At 41.9% G+C, this 16,689-nt stretch overlaps 1 protein-coding gene across 1 annotated transcript in view; it reads right to left on the reverse strand.

Moving 5' to 3' along the window:
* The window catches only part of CKMT2 (creatine kinase, mitochondrial 2), a 49,661-nt gene extending 40,811 nt beyond the window's left edge, over positions 1-8,850 (reverse strand). The window contains exon 1 of the mRNA XM_019516938.1: positions 8,783-8,850. The gene's annotated coding sequence lies outside the window, so the exon portion shown is untranslated. The remainder of the gene's footprint in view (positions 1-8,782) is intronic.
* Between the last annotated feature and the right edge of the window lie 7,839 nt (positions 8,851-16,689).

Raw genomic sequence — 16,689 nt, forward strand, 5'->3', positions numbered from 1 at the left:
TCGCCGGCCCACTGGGTGATAAAAAGTTCATGATCTGGCCCCACATTCAAAAAGGTTGGACACCGCTAGTTTACTGCATAGTAAATGTCTCATGTAAATGCGCTGTCACCAGGATTGAATAGATGAGTAAATCTGTATTGCCCAACCTACTGCTCCTGAAGCCAGATTTTTGTGTGAAGTAGGACTCATTTTCTGTTGGAAGTTTAAAAAGTCCCATAATTAAAGTGTCTTTCTTTCTGGCAACTGTGTCTTCCTGGAAGGCTTACACTGCTTGCTGTATAGAGTCTGCCTTCATGAATCCTTAGCTTCCTTCCCCTCTTTTCTCTGTGCATAAGTCCATTTTACAATGTACAAATTGCTGCTGCTTTGTAAACCATTAAGAGTTGTTCCTGGCACAGGTTACTCTTCTGAGAGAGGCATCTGACAATTGTCAGTCACAGCAGCAAGCAACCATCACCTGAAATAATTTGAAGAACCCAGATGGCTGTGTGTTTTGCACCTTAAGTAGAACAAGCATTTGACTGTAGCATGGCATGGCATCTCAGGGGCCAACCCTTTCGACTGTCAGATGAAAAGCGTCATGGAGTATGACAATAAGGTATTTTTTGGGAAGAAGGAGAAATTAAAAACAAATATTACAGATGTTTTGCTGTTGGAATAGGCTTGTGCATATTTCTGTCAACAAGGTATGAGTCCCTTAAAACAGGAGCATAACAAAGGTGGGTTACTGGGGTACTAGCCCTGGGCACTTACACTTGGGGGAGAGAGTGGGGTACAACTGTGCTGCTGGCCCACTACCACTGGCAGCTGATGCCACGCAGAGCACGCAAGTGTCTAGTTATACCTCCACTTAAATTGGACGTGTACCCCATAGGCAGAATGCTGTTGCAGAATATAAATGCATAGAACACTGCAGCACAGACTGAACCTGCATGTATAATATAGAAACAATTAACATATTCTAATCAAATGTGTGCAACATTTTCCCCCCATTTCAAAGACCAAAATGAAAACTGGAAAAAAGGACTGGGTTGAGTGGCACAAAAAAATTTAATTTAAAATGGTATATGACATGCTTTTCATGGATTTTTAAGGCCAGACGGACTAGTGTGATCACCTAGTCTGATCTCCTATAACAGTCGTGCCCAACCTTTGGCAGGGCCAGGTCCATCTACAGGCCGGATCTGGCTGGTGGGTTCAATATAGTATGCAGGGCCAGTGTGGTAAGGGCCCAATCTGGCTGCAGTAGGGTACACAGCCTCTGCTCTCTGTCCCCTGGATCCACCCCCCTGTGGGGGCAGGGAGAGGCCTGTCCCTGATCCAGACATACCAGGTGTGGGGAATTTTGCTGCCTACTGCCAAAATGGGGATCTTCTGAAGTTGTCTGAGAAAGGCATCTCAGGCTGGATGCCATGGCTCTGCAGACCAGTTTTAGCCCTTGGGCTGGAGATTGAGCACCCCTGTCCTATAACACAGGCCATAGGCCTTCCCTAAATTAATTCTAGCTCTAAGTCAGTAATTGGGGCTGAGGCTTTTAGGAAAGCATCCAATCCTGATTAAAAATTTCCAGTGATGGAGAATCTAGTTGTTCAATTGTTGAAAAATGCACCTTTATTTATATGGTCTGATCTTATTTAGCTTCAAATTCTAGCCATTGGACTGTGTTGTATCTTGCTCTATTATACTGAAGAAGCCTCTATCAAATTTCTATTCTGAATCAGCTACTTAAAGATAGAAACTAAGTTACCCCTTCACTTTCTTTTTGATTAACTAGATTGAACTCCTTGGGCATGTTCCCACATGCAAAGACATGTGCTTGAAGCAGCAAAAAAGTAACATCACAAATTTGTGTCACTACTATTTGTCATTGTGCACGCCCTTGCACATGGGCATCAGTGTGTGGCAAAATGCCCGGCTTCAGGGAAACTATTGTTTCCCCACTTTTCCCAGCTCCCAGCATGCTGGAGGAGCCAGGACAGAACTAGATAAGGGGAGATGCTCTGGCCAGCAGCCAGAGCTTCTCCCAGGAGGAGTGAGCCTCTGTGTCTTCCAGTGCATGCTCCTGTAGCTTGCACTGCACTGTTGTTGGGGTTTTTTTGTTTGTTTGTTTGTTTGTTTTTGGGGGGGGGAGGTTGGCAAGGGGTTTTGCTACCAGGATTTCTTGGTAGCAATTTTTTTCCCCAGCACTCCAAATTTGCAGCATGGGGCACATTTTAATGTGCCTGGCGTACAGTTTGTAGTGCTGCAAAGTGGTTTGTGGCACTGCAGACCACACATGCCTGCATATCTGGATCTGGCCCTTGGGCCTTTGGTTTCACTGAAGTGAGAAGACTACAGTTTTTTCCAGGGAGGCTGTTATCAGGCTGCTTAGTCCTCATAGTGAGAGAGGGGTTTGTTTTCATAGCTTGAGCCTCGAGTTTTCCAATCTTTTAATGACTCTTTTAGCTGTTTTCTGAACCCTCACTAAGTTTTTCAATACATTTCTGAAGTGTGTATAGTGAAAATGAATAGCCTTTGAGTAGTAAGCACACCAATGCCAAATATAGAGGTGATACAGCCTCTCCACTCCTACTCAGTAGCCACTTGTTTATACATCCAAGGATCACGCCAATGCTTTTGGCTACATATTGGACTAGCAGTTCATGTTTGGCTGATAATCCACCTGAGCTCCGAGTTCTTTACAGAGCCGCTGCTTCCTAGAATCCCCTATTATGCAAACATGGCCCATATTTCTTTCTAAGTTATTGATAAAATGCTGAATAGGATAGGGCCAAAAATCAACCTCTATTGCATCCCATACATCTGGTTCGTTGGTGGTGGTTCTCTGTTTATAATTACTGTTTGAGACCTATCATCTACCTAGTTTTTATCCACTTAATATATGCCATGGTACTTTTGTACTGTTTTAGTTTCTTTATCAAAATGTCCTGCTGCATCATATCAAGTACCTTACAGATTTATATTATATTACATCATTACTAGCTTTATCAACCAAACCTGAGAAGTTTAATCATATGAGGTCAGTTTGAGAAGACAAAGCCATCTTTGTGGATATTTGTTATATTACTTCATATAAATCTTTATTAATTAAACCTTATATCACCCATTCCATTATTTTAGCCAGGAAAAATGTCATGCTGATAGGTCTATGGGGTGCTGACAAACTTGGAAAAAAATAAGCAAAACAGTGCTTTACCAAAAGAAGAATTGTCTCAGTTTGACCCAACACCCCAGTATACCTTGCATGCTTCAGCAGGGCTTTTTGGTGTTTTTATCTAATAGCTTCTTTAATCAGCTATAAGATAAAAATGCCAAAAAGCCTTGTTGAAATGTGTGAGCTATACAGACACTGGGGAGTCAAGTCCAAATGATGCAATTCCTCTTCTGGGCATGTGCTGCACTCTGTGCAGAGGCGCTCTGAGCTGAAAGTAAAGTGTTGGGGTTCTCTTTCCCCACTTCTGTAAGCAGCCAACTATTAAGTCATTGCATTTACCCTTTTAAATAATCAGTACAATACCATCTTTATCCCAATCCTCTGGAGAGGTTGTGGTCTAGTCAGTGTGTTGGGGCTCTTTTTGTCTTTCTAGTCTACTGTTTTTACTGGTGAAACAACCCCTTATTCTTCAGAACGATATGTTGTTTCTGTAGGGAGTGGATCTCTCCTGCCCCTTTCATTGATGCATGGCTTCAGATGGAAACATCTTCAGTGTCCACAACTGGTATCTATGAATTGAAGAAGGTAGAGCTTGAGCTTGTATTTGCATTTGTTGGTTTTGCCAGGATTTCTTCTCTTGTTCTAGCTGGATATGCTGCACAGGCTTTCTCATGGCCTCTGGGATGTAAATCGGGTCTTAAGACTTGATGTAAAATGCTTAGGCATTACACGTTTTGTCCATCAGAGGCCTGTGGTAGCACCACAGGACTTGCCTGAGAAAGGCTGCAGCTCACCTGTACTCCTGGCCCAATATCATAGTCAGGAGCACAATGCAAAGGCCTGGAGAGTGCATAAAGTACCATATAAGCAAACTCCCAAGGTCATTTTTCACTTGTGGAAACACTTGAAGAAGACAAAATTTTCATTCTACAGCAGAAAGAAAAAATGAAGCAACCAACCTGGCAACAGTTGCTAGGTATGTTCCTTGGATCAGATTCTGTCTTAGTAAACAATCTTTTGTTCAGTACCCTATAATTCACGGCATATTGTGGATCAAAGCTATGGCATGTAATTTCATTCATGTAATGTTTAATTTTGCCTGGGAATAAATGTAACAGTAATATAAAAAGCAGTGATTAAATAATATAACACAAAGTTTTAAGTCTGTACTTAGATTTCAAAGCACAAATGCAATGGTCCCTGTTTGTTCATAGTACTACTGAACACCATAAAAGGGTAGTCAAAACTCAGAGCCAATTTGGAAGTGCTCTTTCTAGAACAATGGTTTATAACCTATGGATACCTTGTGACCTGTAGGGAATTGGCAGGAACTGTCTAGCAGGTCATAAGCATAGAGGTTATGGCCTTTTCTCTAGAATTCATAGATAGATTTCATAGATTTCTAGGGTCAGAAGAGACCTTGTAGATCATCGAGTCCAACCCCCTGCTATAGGCAGGAAAGAGCACTGCAGTTAAATAACCCCAGCTAGGTGCCTGTCTAATCTTTTCTTGAACACCTCCAAGGTAGGGGAAAGCACCACCTTCCTTGGAAGCCCATTCCAGATTCTGGCAACCCTCACTGTAAAGAATTTCTTCCTGGTATCCCATCTAAATCTACTCTCCTTTAGTTTGCGACTGTTATTTCTAGTAACTCCTTAGTGGTGCCTTAGTAAACAGAGTATCCCTTATTCCCTGCTGACCCCACATGACGAGTTTGTAGACAGCCACAAGATCACCTCTTAGCCTTCTCTTGGGGAGGCTGAAGAGATTCAGGTTCCTCAGTTTGTCTTCATAGGATCTTATCCGCAAGCCCTCAACCTTACGAGTAGCCCTTCTCTGAACCCTCTCAAGGTTATCCACATTCCTCATGAAGTGTGGTGCCCAAAACTGGATGCACTACTCCAGCTGTGGCCTGACCAATACCGCATAGAGGGGAAGTATCACCGTCCTAGACCTGTTCGTGATGCACCTACTAATGCAAGAAAGAATGCGGTTAGCCTTACTTATTACCTTGTCACACTGGCAACTCACGTTCATTTTTGCATCGACCAAGACTTCAAGATCTCTTTCCACTGCCGTGGAACTCAGAATGGTACTTCCCAGTCTATCGGTGTATTGGAGATTCTTTCTCCCTAGGTGCATCACCTTCACTTATCCTTGTTTATTGCATCCTATTCTGATCTGCCCACTTCCCCAGTCTATCCAAATCCATGTGGATTTGCTCCCTACCCTTCAGTGTGTTTACTGTACCCCATAGTTCAGTGTCGTTTGCGAATTTGGACAGAGTGCTTTCAACCCCCTCATCCAAATCACTGATGAAGATATTGAACAGCACTGGTCCAAGGACAGAGCGCTGGGGAACACCACTGCCCACATCTCTCAAGGGAGAAACCATCCCATCCACCACCACTCTCTGGGTGTGTCCCATAAGCCAGTTTTTCACCCACCTTACTGTGAAAAAATCCACATCACAGCTACTCAGTTTGCTTGTAAGAATTGGGTGCAATTCTAGTAAGAATTGGGTGTCGTCTAGTTTTGCCTGAAGCAGATTTGATCAGTCGCATGTATCCAGTCTTTCGAAGACCATGTTTTCATTTTTTAAAACTATTTTAATATAAAAACCCAACTCCTCAGTGTACAGTGTAAAGGGATGGAAATGTCTTGTTGAATATAATAGAAACAACTGCAGCAATTCTGGTACTCGCTAGGAATCAACACAAAGGATTTTGAATGACATGTAAGGAGAACTTATTGCAATTAGATGGGATCCTAGGATGAAAGAGGTGAAGGCCTACTTATGGAGCTTTAAACAAATTCTGCCCTTAAATCACATTAATATAGATCTGAAGTGGCTGAATTTGAACTTTTCCAAAGATTCTGGATAATCTAGATCCATGTTTAATATTAATGCAAACCCTAATCAGATTTAAAAAAATGTAAATATATACAAAGTCTGCATGAGCCAACACTTCCTAAAATTCCCCCTCTTTCTTAACCATTGGGTTCACTTCAGATCAGCAGCAATCACTGCAGGCTTTTTCAGCATATTCTAGCATTACCAGATTACTGTTAGAGTTAGTGGGTAAGTCCACATGAATCACTTTACTGCACAGTAACCATCTGCATCTACATGTGCCGATGCTTACTGTGCAGTAATTGGCTCTAATCATAAGTAAATTTGCTACGTGCAAATGCAAGTAGCAAATTTTACTTGCAATTGCTTACTGCGCAGTAGCACATGTGTAGATGCCTAACTGGGAGCAAATGTGCTCCTGGTCAGCCAAGCAGCAGAGGGTGATAGATTGCTCCCTGCCCTTGGGAGATATCTGCTCCTGGGGTGGGCTCCACCACTGGAGCCCAGGCAGGGACCCCTAAGCCCCCGCTCTGTTGTCACCCAGCACCAGCCCACGACTGTGTAGCTGGAGCTGGGAGATAAGGATCTCCCAGTTCAGGCCCTGTGATCACAGAACTCAGGCTGGGAGAGAAGGATCTCCCAGCACTGGCCCTGTGACTGTAGAGCTGGCACTGGAAAACAAGGATCTCGCAGCCCAGGCCCTGTGACCATGGGACTTGGGCTGGGAGAGAAGGATCTCCCAGTGCCAGCCCTGCAACCATGAAGCTGGTGTTGGGAGATAAAGATCTCCCAGCCCAGGCCCTGCTACCATGGGACTCCAGCTGGGAGATAGGGATCTCCCAGCCTGGGCTCCCCAGCCATAGGGCAGGAGCTGGGAGATCCCTGCTGCCAGGGCAGGGGGACATTGTCCCTGCTCAGGCTTCCGTGGCAGAGCCTGCCCCAGCAGCAGGCAGCAATGTCCCAACCCCCCACCAGGAGACAGCTGTCTCCTGGCCTCTGAACTAGTACCCACAGGGAGCCTAGATCTCCCACTGGCTGCTGCAGGGGCCTGTTGTAGGGCCATAGGGAGTGGAAGCAGTCTGCTGCTAGGAGCAACAAATCTGCTCTTGTGTCCCTGCGTGTGTAGACATGTGCCTGGAAGAGTTTATACTCTCAAGTAGTTTACTCAAGAGTAAAGTGCTCCCTGATTATTTACATGCATGCATGTACCCAGAGAGTTAATTATTTGCACAGAAACAAAATATTTAAATTCACATCTGAAAATGTCTACTCCTAATAGTGCTAACCCACTTCTTTAAAGAATCCTTTCTCAATTGAGGGGGGAAAATCCGTTTTCTTAGATAGGGATCAGTGTAGCTGACAACAAATTTTTGATTCTCTTTTATTTTATATTAGGAACCATATACATTTTTTTATCAGGAGGAAAAGATACTGGAAGGAGTAGAGGCAGGAAAACTGGTATTTCTAGAAATAGAACTAGATTATTGGAGCCTTGTCACTGCTGGTATTAACTAGCACATCATGTGATCCTGAGTGACATTTTAGAAGCATCACAGAATCATAGTTAAAGCTATAGTTTACACATACACAGACGGTGTATATACATACTTTAACCAGTTAACAGGCTATTTTTGCTAATGATAAATATTGCAGTCAATAGACTTCTTAAAAAGCTTTGGATCAGAACCATTGAATAATTACCGGCTATAAAATAACAGAACAATTTTATCCTTTGGAGCCTTGTTTCATTGCCACATTGCCAGTGGAAATTTTTCCAGTGACTTTAATGTGCTTTGGATCAAGCCATTATACCTTTCTGCTGCAGTTGTGAGCACTTTAGAAATATTTGTAATAAATGTCATAAGACAATCACTGTTATCAGTTTTTTATCATGCTGTTTCTCACCATTATGAAAATAAGCACAATATTGCTACCATGCAAAAATGTTAAAGTCCCAAAAATAGTAGTATTCTTTCAGTTTTGCCTAAGGATGACTGCTTAACCTCTTAGGCTGAGTTCATTAGAAATAAAAGAGCCTGTAGGAGTCTCTACAACCATTTTAGTTTTAATGTGCAGTATCACTAATAAAAAGGCTAACATTTAATCTCTCTCTGTTCATAATTCCACTAATCAGCAAGCAGATATAAAAACTAATCCTCTCATTTGAAAACAACTTACAGAGAAAGAAACAAAAAGAAAGATATGATGAGGAATGTTGGTCTGAACAGTTCAAGCAACTGCACGTTCGCAACAAAGCATTCCAGGCCAGGTCCTGAGCTGGTAGAAACTGGTGTCATTCCCTTGAGGCTGATTTACTCCAAACAACCTATTCTGGGGTGGTGCTGAGCCCCAAACTCTCACTGAAGTCAACAAGAATTATGGGTGCTGATCATGTTCCAGGATTAGCTATAGTATAGAAAGAAAGCATATTTCTAATGTGCAGACAAAGCCAAAACCTGCCTAACATCAGGCATTTATAAACATCACTGACTATTTAAGATGGTTGTTCTGTAATGGAAACACCATTACAATTCTGCAAGACAGATCTTATTTTCATTTATTTAAGGTGCTACCAGAGTGCCTTTATCTGAAGAAGCTGCACAGTGGGCCGACACATTTTCTGCCATTGTTCTCTGAGCAGTTATGCAAATTGGTAAATTATATCCAAATTACATTATGCTTCATGGTGCTTTGAATTCATTTTCAAGAAGCCTCCTATTTTAAATGTCACCCTTAGCTGTGAATTAACATTAAGCAGAGTTAGTGGAACTGACCTTGAAACTGAAGTTCGCCACGTCCTGCTGCCTGCAGTCAGCCCAGAAGTGTAACATGAATAACTCGTTTAAGCACTGACAAGATTCCAGGTCATATGAGGAGGAGGGGGAAGGGGAAAACGATGACTTCACTGCCCAATCCTGCTTCATTCAGATCTATGGATAATGCCTGTTCACACAGCAGTGTCCTTGAACACACCATGGGATGAGGCAGTGAAGCACACGCGTGATAGTTATGAAATCAACATTTTCTTCAAGTGACTGATCCAAAAGAGGAGATTGTGTCATAAATATAACATAAAAGATTTGAGTCTCAGCTGTAAGGCCCTTTTTCCCACAGAAGCATAAGGGAATCCATGGGTAACACAGGCCACTGGAGCAGCACTATACCATTGTTTCCTCACAGCCCCAGTGGGAGGACCAGGCCTAAGGAAAAAGAAATGGAAGTAGACCCCTACTTGTGTTCTAGATGATCCTGACTGAAATTTGGCCAGAGTAGAGAACTGGTGGCATGTAACCTCAAGAAAAATGAAAGGAGCCTCTAGCAGACACGTCATGTCCATTCCTTTGTTTGTTTTCTCCTTTTCTATTCACTACTCTTATCTTAGTTGTCTCTTCCTAAGGCAGAGGAATTCAGTGATATGCATTAGTAACCAGTTACAAAGAAAGAGGAAGTTAGCCACATTTAGCCACAACCAATTAGCCACATTTTTACATATGCAAGCGCTGCAGCAACATGTGCTTTGAAAAGCACCTGGCGCTGCATCACTTGCTGTTGCATATGTGGCAAAATGCATGTCAGCATGCAGAAAATGGTGGCAGTCTGCTTTTGAACTAACACACATAGAAGGTGTTAGTTCAAAAGTGCATTGCCACCATTTTTCCCACACTGATGCACATTTCACCACTTATACAACTCTAAGTGACCCAGAGCCATACGCTTCAGGTCATGTGCACCAGAGATCTGGTACGTCTGAGCACGAAAATGTATGTGTATAAATGCGCATTAGTCTGAAGTCAAGCAAAAGGCAGGGCAGGATGGCACCGTAGACACTAATTTGTTCAGAAAAGCGTAAACTTTCTCAGTGACAGTCTCCTTTGTCAGATGCTATGAATGGACTTGCCAAGGGCAAGGGTACTAAATAGAAAAGAATAATATAATCTAAACACAAAGGATAGGGGAAGGAGGAGGAAAGGATAGGATAGGGAGAAGGGGCACTGCTGAGAGGCAAAGGTAGGTGGAGGGACGTGTATCTCCTCCTATCTATGATTTAGATTATTTTTAAACATAGCTACATACTGCTGAGGAAGTGAGGGAAAGGATATCTTTCAGCTGACGTTTCAAAAGCATTCAGCACTGGCCTAAGTCTCCTTCCACTGAGGTCAATTGGACTTTTGGTACAGTGGCAGGGAAATGAGGCCAGTGTTTAGCACCTCTGAAAGTCCCTTCTTTTGTGAAAATTTAGACTTCTGAGCCATATTTTATTATATCCAAAACTTCTACAACTCCAATCTCAAACTGTAGGCCCTGCTAACAATATTTATAACTCAAATGTTAAGTCTTCTGACTTCCCTAGAGTATTGATAAAACTGAGTGAAACAGACCTTTTGTGCTTGGGCTATACTTATCCAGCCAGTTTCAGGCTTAAAATGAAAGCATCACACAGGAAGGCACCAGTTCAACAAAGACTCAACCACACAATGTTAGATTTCTGATTAAGTCACTCCCACTTTAGCAAGACAGTTAAGTGCACGAGGAACTTGCATTTGACTGAAACATGCTCAGATGCTCTGTTGAATAGTAATGGATCGAAACACATATCTGGAGTTAAGCAGCTGCTTAAATCTTTTGTTGACTAGGAGCCACAGAGAACAACTACTACACAAAAAGCTCCCAACTGCTGCCAAAGATCAAAGACAACAGAAACACCTGGCAAATGTCTCCAGACAAATCCCTTCAGATTTCCAAAGAACATCAAATTAACATTAATATTTCAAAACCAGCCTTGATCTTACAACTGTTGTTTGATCATATCTCTAAGGAATACAACTAAAGAAATAGATGGAATATTAAGAATGAACAGACAATCTAGAGATAATGTTACAATTTCATTTCTATCAAACCTAAATATTTATGTGGCAACCTACCAATTAATATGTTCTCTCAGTCTCAGTAGCTTGTGCTGGTGAGATAGTGGTAGCTGAGTGCTAATTTAGTTGCTATTAATAAAATATTAGTTAGCCCTCCAAAAGGAGTTGGATTGCCATTCAGCAGTCACTTGTGCCTGACTAAAGCATCGCTGAGCCATCTGCTGAACAGAAAAGATAACAGTATAGACAACTACTTGGATTACTTGCATGTGATAGGGAGGCCTTTCTAATTGTCTTCTTTGCTTTAGAAAAAAAATTCTATAAAGTTAAACCTTGGTATTTGAGAAACAACTTATTAGTAATCAAAAGAAGTATAAAAATATTCATGGGACCAATTATTGTTGGTTATTTATTATTGGCACTGTGGTAATGACTGGATTACCAATGACTGGAACTACTGAGCATGTTTCTGTAGGAGCTACAGGATATGTTGTACATGGCAAAGAGTCTTGAGAGAAAAGGTACACAAACTGCATTATCCCTAGAAGTTGCACCAAGTGGCTGACCCAACACCCAGTGGACGTCATAGGTGTTTTGTCTCTGATTTCACTGGATCCTCAGTACCTGACACTGATACAGAAGATATGCAAGAATGCCAATTGAACTGTACCATGTCAATTTACTTCAGAAGTATTCACTGAATGCAAAGAGAACATCAGTAGGAAAAAGACCCTTTTATCAAAGGTATGTAGCACTATAGTTGCTAGATTACAAACTAATTAATTCATCATAGAGAATATACTGCTTGCTGCAAACAAACCTCAACTAAATTAACACCAGAACTGGATCTGGCCAACTTGTTTAAAATAGTTCCAGTTCTTCTCACAGACCAGCAAGTGCATACTGAAGGAAAAGTTTCCTATAAATAGTAATGCATCTACTAGCCAGAGAATGGAGAATGGATTTTCCTAAATATGGAGGTGACCTGGATTTCCTTTGGAGAAACAGAGGTATTTACATTGTTATGAAGAAAATACTGTGTACCCCTTACAAATTGTAAAAAACCCAATATTGTAAGTTATATTAAAAACTATTGGCACTATAGAGAATTGTAATACTATTTTTTTCAAGAAGAAGGACAAAGTGAAGTAGAAATTGTTGGGTGTCAACCTATGTTATTAAAAATAGTAAGAATACTGTATAGGCAATTTTATGTGTTTTGCAAGACAGTCGTTCCATGATTTTACAAGAGAAAAAGGTCTCATCTCACCTCACCCTGAGGAGCATCATACCACTTTTAATTCTGCTAGTATGTGGGGGGCAAGTCTAACACTCCACCAGGCCACCATTTTTCTCAAAATTGTGCAACCTAAGAGCAAATTTATTTCTCCATTTGCTCTTTCTTAGGGAAATTGTGGACTCTCCCCTGTTGGCAGCAGAGATCCCTGATGGTCAAAGATGATCTGTCACACGGGTCAAGTAAAGGGTTGTAAATGAGTTCGTTGATGGCCAAGAAGACTGATCCTAGAGCTGCAAACTCTCTGGCAAACACTACAGATGATGGTTAAAGGGAGAGAAAGAACACAAATTTCTTGATTTTGTTTCCTTCTGTTTCTATCATTTTTCTGCCTCCAGGGTGAGACGGTTTTTATCAAAGTAAGATGCATGCTCTCTCACAAGATGTCACCCTGTAGCCCTGTCCCGGGCTAGTTTTTCCCAATCTGTAGTGTCAATGCCACACTTCTTAATGTTTGTCTTGAGGATGTCCTTGAAGCATTTCCTCTGCTCCCTCACCTCCCCACATGTCCTTTGTCCTTGGCTGAGTTGGGAATATAGCAGTTATTTTGTTAAATGTACATCAGGTATGTGCCCACAGTGCCCTGTCCACCACAGCTGATGTTGAATAATCAGTGCTTCCATAGTGGTTGTGTCAGCATCTGTGAGGACACTGGCATTTGTGTGACAATTCTCCCACTTTATGCCAAGGATCTTTTGGAGGTAGCACAGGTGAAGGCATTCCAGGTGGTCAGGTGGTCCTGTAGGTCACCCAAGCTTCACAGCCATAGAGAAGAGTTGGGATTACCACAGCCTTATATTGTATGAACTTTATTCAAGTCCTGATGTAATCATTGAACACATGATGATTCAGTTTTCCAAAGGCAGAGCTGGCACATCAAATCTATGCTGGATCTTCTCATCAAAGTTGGCCTTTCTCGAGAAAAGGCTGCCAAGCTACGCAAAGTGTTCAACATTCTCCAGCTCTTGTCTGTCAATGAAGATCTTTGCTAGGTGAATTGATTGGCTTGGAGTAGGCTGGTGAAGCACCTTTGTTTTTACAATGTTAAGGGTCAGTCCCAGGCACTGGTATGCTTGAGAAGCAGTTAAGGGCTGTATGTAGGTCCTCTTCTGTATATGCAACAAGAGCACATTGGCGTACTAAAGTTCCACAATCAAGCTGAAGCAACTTTAGTTTTGGCACAGAGGTGGGAGAGATTGAAAAGGTTTCCATCTATCCTGTACTCAGTGCCAATGCCATGTGGCAGACAGTCATGGATGAGCATCTTGATGCCCACAAGAAAGATGGAAAACAGAATTGGTGCAATCACACAGCCCTGCTTGATGCCTGTTTGAATGGCAAAGCTACTTGAGTCTGTAAAGTGGCTTCAGAAAATTACCAACATTCATTTAGAATTATAAACATGGGCAAAACAAATCCGTTCAGACAGTATATGTAAAGGACTATGAAAGGGTAGATATTCGTGAAGCACAGGTTTTAACTGACACATTAAAGCCCAGGTCCTACAAGTAGGCAGTAGCTCATTGACGTGAACGGGGCTCTACACACAGGTCTATCTTGCATAGTTAAGGTTGGTCTCTGAGGCAACAAAGGAAAAGAACAATGATTTTTCTCAGAACCCTGTTCCTTTAAAAGGACAGGTATAATTATAAGCAAAATATAATAAATAATAGTAAAATGTGAGTTATTTAAGTTTTGGAATGGAATAATAAGTGCTACTGTGAATGTTATTATTACTGTTATTTATTTAGGGTCTAGAATAGAAAAATAAACCAGTTCCCAAGTTGCATAAATGAATGGACTCTAGGGGCAGTAGCTGCAAGGAACTAAAACCTCAGTAAACAAGCAGAGCTGAGATTATATTTCTGATTATCCGTTACGTTGAATTCATCACCACAGCCAACATATGAAATAGAGATTTTTATCTATCTCTGAGAATACAAATTCCCTGCTGTTTGTCTTGTGCATGCAGGGTTGGCTCTGCCTTGTCAGGGAACTCGAATAAACGCCACAAGACTACTTCTACCTAGGTCTGTTCTAAACTGAAAATCCAGTGCAAAAGTGGCCTTGTTTCCCCTCCCCCATTTAAACTATCCCACCCAATATCCCAAGTGAGTCAAACATTGGGAGTTCTAAGAAAGCTCATTATGTTTGCGTAAGGGGCTCAAACTCAAATAAAGACTGATTTCAAGTACTTTTTCCCCCTAGTTGAGCAGTTTAAATAGACTGTGCCAATTGAATTCTCTCTCCCTTCTCACAAACAGGATTAAAGATGCTTGTGGGCTGGCAAATTTCTGAGGAACTCTCATTGTGTTAGTTAATGTATCATTTTCCAGTGCAATGAGTAGTTACTTTCTTGAAACAAAGTAAAATATGGAATGTGACACCCCCCTGGTTAAATATCTACTAAACAAATTATAATGATGGACATATAACTGTGGGGGGAGGGGGAGAGACTTACAACAATCCAACTCTTCAGCAGTGTTTCAATTAAATGGTTAAAAGAATTGTGGGGGAAGCATGAAAATCAAATCCTTCTGCCACTGCTAAGTACTTTAAAACCAAGCAACCTGGCAGGTACTTTGATTTTTTCTTGCACTGAAAAAATTTGACAAACATCAAGATGTATTTGCTTGCTCAATCCATTTTGGTTCTTAGAAGACATGCTGAAAAATGAGGAATAAATTGTAGAAATAGTACTATATTTTTCACACAACTTTCCCCCAAGATCAGCCCAAACTTGGGGTGCATGTATTAAGTGGGGAAGATGATTTTCTGCCCTGGTTTGATTCCTGTTCCACATGCAGTAGCTGTGGTGTTACTAGTCCTACAGCTGAAGGAGTCAATTGACTTAATTGTTCTTCACTCTACAGGCATTAACTATCCTCTCTCCTTTTTAATGGTCTTAATACTCCACTAGTCAAGCTAATCTTTCTCAGGGCAATTATGCTGTCTGGTAGCTGCTCCTCATCTCTCTGTTTTGTGGCCTCTTTAAGTCAGACTCTTTGGCTGTGTCCACACTAGTGTGGACGTTTGGTTCCCTGGGGACAACTAGCAGCTGCACCTTGTGCCACTGCTAGTTGTCCCTGGGGAATGCCAGGTTCCTCCAGGGGGGATAGGGGAGGCTGGGGCCAGCACTTGGCTGGCCCCAGCAACCTTACCTGGGATCTTGGGGCCTCCTGGAGCTGAAGCAGTGGTGAGCCCACTGCTTGGAGCCTGGCCAGCAGCCTTTTAACTGATGAAACAAAAAAAATCAACTGTACAATGCACACCAAAGACAGAGAATAAAACAGATCTGAAGGAGGGACGTCATCAGAGTACTCATGAATTTATATTTTTTATTAATTACTAATTCTTAAATGATTTATAGAAAAGGACATGAGAAGAGGATACACTTTTTTTCTTTAAGTCAGTAGCAAGAAACCAGGAAGAAAGAAGGTAGGAAGAGTTTATGTAGAAGCCTGGCGATGAAGAATTGAGAGATGGGCAGACAGACAGAAGTGTAGAAATAATGCTATTTTCTTTAGACAAATAAAAATGTAGTTATTTGATATTAAAAGAAAGACCATTACTATAGTTACAGGTGAGCAAAACTTTTTAGGAAAAGTATTCAAGTATTCTTTAGGAAAAGTATTCAAACTCTGCCTAGGCACATCTATGCGAGATGTTTACTGCAGAGCTGACTAATCAGCTCTGCAGTAAATATCTCAGCATCTATGAGTGCACCCCTATTAGGGTGCAGGAAACCAATAAACTCCACAGCAGGGTAGTACTTGTAAATACCCTACTGCAGAGTTTTTTGTTGCTGATCCAGCTGACTGGGGCGTGAGGATGCTTCAGTGTGAAGGGTGCCTCCAGCTAGCCCCACACAGAAGCACCCTCATGCTCCAGCCAGCCTCTCTGCAGCACATTGAGCCTGGTTGGAGCAGCTCTAGACTGGCAGGATGATCCCTAGAGCCTCCTGCCAGTCAGGACTGCTCTGACCAGGCTCCCCATGCTGCATATGCAACTCTGGAGCTGTTTGTGCAGCAGTTAATTGCTTTTGGGCACTCATTCAAACAACATGCCAGGGAGCAAAAACCTCTGGAGTTTATTCATTTGCACTAACTGCACATGTAGATGCACCCCGTTTGTGATTCCCCTAAAGAAAAGGGTAGAAGCAGTAAGCATGGGAGGCTGTGAGAAGCTGGCACTTTCCTTTACACAGTTCTTGAGATCTACTGGGCATTCTCTGCAGCTGCTTTCCCACTTTTCCCAGGACAAGCAGTTTATGTGCTGCAATGAGCAGCAGGGTTTATATAAAGCCTGCACATGCCCGAATCTGCAAAAGTTGCAAAGAGTTTTGAGGGATGTATTTCACCTTCTCCTGGTTTTAGTGCAGGCAGTGAGTCTTAGAAGCTCTTCTTCCTCCTATTGGTAAATCATCCAGCATATTAACATTTTCAAGTATTTTATTATCTTTTATGGCATCAGTATTATTAAACTTTCAAAAAAAATTCTGGAGTCGAGCTCCAAAAAG

This window comes from Gavialis gangeticus, unplaced genomic scaffold, assembly GCF_001723915.1.
Source record: "Gavialis gangeticus isolate Ggan-Ray unplaced genomic scaffold, GavGan_comp1, whole genome shotgun sequence".
NCBI lineage: Eukaryota > Metazoa > Chordata > Crocodylia > Gavialidae > Gavialis > Gavialis gangeticus.